General features: G+C 45.5%; 1 protein-coding gene across 4 annotated transcripts in view; it reads left to right on the forward strand.

The window, feature by feature from the left end:
* Positions 1-2,653: 2,653 nt before the first annotated feature.
* Positions 2,654-6,000, forward strand: part of tesk2 (testis associated actin remodelling kinase 2) — a 17,707-nt gene continuing 14,360 nt past the window's right edge. For 3 of the 4 annotated variants that reach the window (XM_019883693.1, XM_019883696.1, XM_019883695.1), the window contains exon 1: positions 2,654-3,061. The gene's annotated coding sequence lies outside the window, so the exon portion shown is untranslated. Of the gene's footprint in view, positions 3,062-3,285; positions 3,410-6,000 lie in introns of those variants that run through there. The other variant, XM_019883694.1, reaches the window with a different exon arrangement.

Raw genomic sequence — 6,000 nt, forward strand, 5'->3', positions numbered from 1 at the left:
GGACCAGGGAACAGTAACTACCACTAACCCCTATGCTACCACTGATGGCATGGAGGGGTATTACGGGCTAGGGGAAAAAAATTGGCTTGGTGTGTTGAGACCTTTACAGCACTTAAAAAGAAACAATTAAAAAAAAAAAAGTATGTGGCAGCACACGCCCAGCCCTGCTAGCAAGAACCAAATGGATGCTAGCGTAACAGTGACACTTTTCAGGGTTTCTTACTAGCACAATTTAGTGTCTTGGGATCCACACTAAGGGCTAATTTACAGGAAAAAAAAAACAAGTACAACTTATGTGACAAGCAGCCCAAATGACGATTACATTGTGTTCTGTGTGGATGTTAGGAAGCATAGTTTGTGAAGCCAAACAATATTTGTCCAGGGAAAAAAATTGTAAACAGATTTGTCAGTGAACCAAGTTCCCACTGACAGGCTCCAGCATATTAGCTCCATTTTTTTTTTCGGTCCACTGGAGCAGGAAGTTGTCATTTTGTGTGTTTGGTTGGAAGACCGTGGCAAGTTGGAAGTCGGTGTCAAAGTTTATTTTGTTGTAATAAACCAAATGTTACTCCATTCCTCTTAGTCTTGAAGGGTCACTGAGGCCCGAGGGCGTCCTTGTGCGTGCGTTGATGCGTGCGCAGGTTACTCCTCTGTGAGAAAGACTTGCCGCACATGTCGCATGTGTACGGCTTCTCACCCGTGTGGATGCGCTGGTGGATCTCCAGGTGACTGACGCGGTCGAAGCTCTTGCCACAGAATGGGCAGATGAACCACTTCTCTTTGACGCGCCTCCCCGCGACTTCTTTGCCCAGCCTCGGGTCGTTCAATATGAAAATGCCGTTGTCTGGATTCAATTTCCCCGAGAGGAAGGACTGTCGCCTTTCGCCAGATTGCCCGAGGGGATGAGTTTGTCTTAAAGCCACCGGAGCCCTCGAGTGACTGGACGCAGTGTGTCTGCCATCCGCGAGCAATCTGTCAGAGGAATTATCCAGAATGTCCAAGGCGTTCTCAATGAGCAGAATCTCCGAATCCACATTCTTGGAATTGGTGGCCAAGAAGTAGTCCGCCTCCTCTGCGGTGTCGCTGTCGCCTACAGAAACGGATGACCACATGCGGCTCTCCTGATCCTCACCGGTAACGTCTGCGCCGCGACCCGAGGGCCTGTCAGCGGGGACGGCAGACTCTGAGTCGATCACCTGCTCCACAATCATGACGTCGTCTTCGTCGTCCTCTCGCTTGACGGGGAACTCCTCGTCGGCTGTGTTTTCGTTGATGGTCTGCTCGCTTGGGTTCTCCGGAAGGGGTAGTGCTGCTCCATGATTGGTTGAGGGGACTGCTGTTGCAGAGCCACCCGCAATGGGTGAAAATTTGTGATATACAGGGAGACCATATAAAAACATTTTTAAGCAAAATCACATCAACTGATAAAACACGCCCTTTAAACACATTATAAATGTGTTACAGCACCAGAAATAGCGAAAACAGAGTCTAGTATTCCTAGGGGTTGATCAGTTACTGTTAACTCATGTAAGTAGTGACGAACTCAAATTGCGCCAAATTTGAAACTTCACCGCAAAATTTGGAAGGATACACACACACTTTAGAAAAACAACTTAAGCTAGCTGTATTTAGTTACCATCGTTGGTTGCTGTTGTTGTTGGCGGCGGCTGCTCCCCGCCGGAGGAGCCAAGCGGCGCTGGCGACACATTGGTATCCCGCTGTTGGTTCTCCAGCAGCTTCCTCTCCAGGGCTTCCACCTCCCGCTCCCTGCGGCGGAGCTCGGCGTGGACCAGAGCGAAGGCATCCTCCCACAGCTGCGCGATCTCCAACACAGCCGCCTGGGCGAGCGTCTCCATGATGGAGGCTAACTTACTCTGGAAAGCTGCGCCGTGAGCCGGTTGCGTCGACATGGCAGATGGAAAATTGTTTTAAAACGTTGAGCTGTTACAATTAGTTTTCTCCTTTTAAATATTGTTATGTTACAAGTGGCCTCTCTGACGATGGGAATGCAGACTCTACCGTAATACAACAGGAAGTATGCGTGTAATGTGACGTGACGTGATTCTACGGCGACTGCAAGAAGTCATAATACGTTCATAACCAACGCGGAAAGTTATGGATGTTAAAATTATAATTAACTGTTATATTTTTAAACATATAATACCACAAAACAAATAGTCATGGTGTGTGACAAGATGCATTTCTAAATGACGATGAAAACTTTTGTTAGTTACTTCTTCGTTAGTGTGTAAAGTGTGAAGCTTTGGGTTTATCCACCAGGTGGGGATGGAGTTGCACTCTTCACGCCAATTTTGAAATTATTTTGATTCTCTTTTTCGTATTTGTTCTAAAACAAGAGTTTTTTGTATTGTATTTAATTTAATAAATCATGTCCCATCCATCCATTTTCTGTATCGCTTATCTTCACTAGTGTCACTATGACCCGTCACATGGATAGATAGATAGATAGATAGATAGATGGATAGATAGATAGATAGATGCTTTTTTTAAACCAAGGATTAATCCAGTGCGGTATATTGTCATTAAAAAGTAAAACCTATACATCTTATTATTATTATTATTATTGACAGTTCACAGAAGCGAACATTAGAAAAAACGATTCGCCGACCAGCCTGTCACTCAAAGGTGGGCGGGGCCGGTAGTCCTGCGAAAGAGGGAATGGGGGACGATACCATCGACGATTGAGGGAGCTGTCAAACGGCAACCATCGCGCTGAATTATCGCCGCGGGCGGAGAAAAACAGCGAACATGCCTCAACTGGTGGGAAAGCGAACATTTTAGGGAGAGAATTTGTGCAGCTCCATCTTTCCCAAACTGAGAGGCACGGGTGTGGGGCGGCGTTGTAGTTTCGTGGTGAGCTAGCTAGCCAACGTTTCTGCTAGCTGCAGTTTTGTTGACAGACGAGCTAAGCAAGCCAGCCAGCGATCGAGCACCCGATTCCCAGTTATGTTGGCGTTTTGACTTGATAAACGCCCCACTTTTCCCCTTTTCGTCTCTACGAAATTATACAGCATGAAGCTCTCTCTGCAAGTCCAAAAAGGTACGTTCACTTTGGGTATGAGTGTGTAAACTGAAACTTTTATTTCCTGTCTGGCGTCACACAACGACAACTTTCTTACACATTTGTGTCGCGTAGGGCTGACTAAAGACGTTTACTAAGGGCCTCTAGTTAATAAGATTGCTTTCCAGTGAGTCCCTTTTGGCAGCCTGAGCCGTCTGCGGCATCTCGATAATAAGTCTCCTGACCCCCGCGGAGGCTGCTCATTAATGTCGCTGGAGCCCCCGCGGAATGACAGCTATGCCGCGTATCGCTACACTTTGGAGCCAGATGGTCATCGGATAAGCGGGAGTTGCTGCTCCTCGCCCGTTTGAATGTCACCTTGCTCAGGTATCCTGCAAACGTTGCGCTGGGACGTTTAGACCAGGGCTTCACAAACCTTTCGGGGCCAGCCGGATCAGGATTTTTTTTTCTTCCAAGGACCCACTCAGGAGGCAAAAGTACTCCTTAAAGTAAAAAAGTACAAACTGAAATGTCCATACTGAAAGTACAACAGTAACTTTTTTGTCCTTTGAATTTAATAACTTGACACTAGAAAATGTATTAATTAATGTTGCAAAGGTATTAATCTCTGGATTTTTGTCGAAAATCTGATACCTCTAAATTTTACAGGGATCATTTTTCTACGTGGACTAATGTCATCGCAGACGCATGCACTATTCATTGAATAAGATGCCGCAATGGATGAAGTCCGTATAAAACCGAGAATTTCCCAAGTGCGGAATTATTTCACCCTTAAAAAAAGTACGTAATGCGCAATGTGTCCACTGCAAAGCAGAACTACTGCAAGAGCGCCTCCATGATCGCCAAGATACACAGGATTGTACCGCAAGAGCGCCTCCATGATCGCCAAGATACACAGGAACTACACAAGATAACCTATCAATGTTAGCTAAATTAACATAGCCTCCCACCACTAGCTAGAATGTATTGTATTGCCACTGCAACTGTGAAAATGTGTAAAAATGTTATCAAAACTCCCAAGTTTGACCTCTGGGTAGGCCCTCAGACGCCATTCTCTAACTTCCGCCAGCAGTCACTGTGTGTTTAATTTATTGCTGACAGCCGCTATTAGTGTGTAATCCAGTGGGACACATCTGGGTGGTGTTACTATGGCCCACTCAACCCCATCCCCCTGGGCCATTCCCCTAGGACGCCCATCTGGTTTGCGCTAACAGGCCGCATTTTACACTACAGAAAAAGAAAATCCCACTCCCTTTTTTTCCCCTCTGCTTCCTGTGGTGTTTTCAGTGAGTGATCTCCACATATGTACAAAGGGTGTAGTTATAGGGAGTAAATATAGAAGGAACATGTGCCTGTTTCTTGTTCAAATAAACGTGAGGTTAGGGCGCTCGTTCACATGAATGATAAGCCGATCATTTTGTGTTTATGTTGTGATGAGAATAAGAAACTGGACAACATGGCTCAGGCCAAATATTTCCCCTTTGGAAAGCACTAATGGATATTGAATTCATCTTTTATGCACCTTACAAGCGGTCGTAGTCACATTTTAACTTGTAGCTAGTCAGGAGACAGCTGTCTATTTTCGAGTGGGTAACGCTAGTAGCTGAGCTTGACAGTCATCATCTTCATTTCACGTTCTTCACACCCAGATCCTCATTCTTGTAATAAAAAAAGCCACCAAATGTCTCGGAAAAAGGCAAATTCACAAAATCTACCTTTTGATAACAAATGATGACACAAAGCTAGCCAGTCGACAGCTAGTTACATGGCGAGAGGATAGCGCCAGCGGCCAATGCAAGCGGCCATTGTCATATTCGTCTTCTCACGTCGTTCTCTTAACAGCCAGGTCCTTGAAAAAAAAAGCCTCTTGCACGGCAAAGGAAAATACAAAGTTGACAAAACATTACCTTTAACAACAAGTGGTGAATCAAAGCTAGCCATTCAACGGTTCGCCTATGTCTAGCATTAGCAGCTAACCTTTATTAAAGTCGCTGTCATCTTCTCATGTTTTGTTTTGCCTACCTATTATTAAAAAACATGTAAAAAAAAAGTCACTGATAGTCACTGAACTAAGCTTACTCGAGGTATTTGGGAATCTGGCGAGACTTTTGAGGTGCATTTTTACCGAAAGGTTTGGTCACTTGTTGAATTTTTTTGGGGGAAGCAGGACCGGGAATGCTGGTTTTCGGGACCTGTGGAAACAAGAAGGAAGTCCCTTCCCCCAAATACAAAGATAGTGGTATGTTTGTGTGGGGTGCTGCCGGCTGTTTTCAATCAAGATCGAATTTGAATGGTAATTGCGATCTATTCTCAGCAGCAGCGGCGGCCGTGGCTGCGTTCAAAAGAAGCGCGCCTCCTGCTCGGCTATTCTCGCCGGTAAAATTAGAGAGCCGAGCTTGAGGCCTGGCGCGGGCCACTCGCGTTTTTCTTGGCACGCCGTGACTATGTCTCGGCGTTTGAAGCAGACAGAAAACTCCAGAAAGGAGGGAAGAAGGGGATGATGAGCCTTTTAAGGACACGATGAGCTCATGAGTGATTCAGTGGCTGTGATGACATGTTAATAGAACACAACAGACGCCGCTTTTAGGTTGTGATCTTATGACACCACAACTTGGCTTTGCTTTGAATAAGGCGTCGTTTCTTGACTTTGATAGGCGTTATTTTTAACGTAACTAGAGTGCCTTGCGCGAATGAACTACACAACAATGAATGTTCATGCGCGCTGGAAAGAACTTGCAGTACTTTTGAATTATGTAAATGACATTATTGAATGATGAGCATGAGGTCAGACTTGGGGTAAAAGCTGTCGAAGGACATACTGTGCACTTACTGAGGCTGCGTTACACTATCATAATATAGTAGGTGATGATTGGGTTTGGTGTGATGTTTCCGTAAAGTTCTGGTTAGGCGTTAGAGTTGGAGGCTTGTGGTCCGGATGACGATGTACATGTACCTGG

Source organism: Hippocampus comes, unplaced genomic scaffold (assembly GCF_001891065.2).
Source record: "Hippocampus comes isolate QL1 unplaced genomic scaffold, H_comes_QL1_v1.1 scaffold159, whole genome shotgun sequence".
NCBI classification, from domain to species: domain Eukaryota; kingdom Metazoa; phylum Chordata; class Actinopteri; order Syngnathiformes; family Syngnathidae; genus Hippocampus; species Hippocampus comes.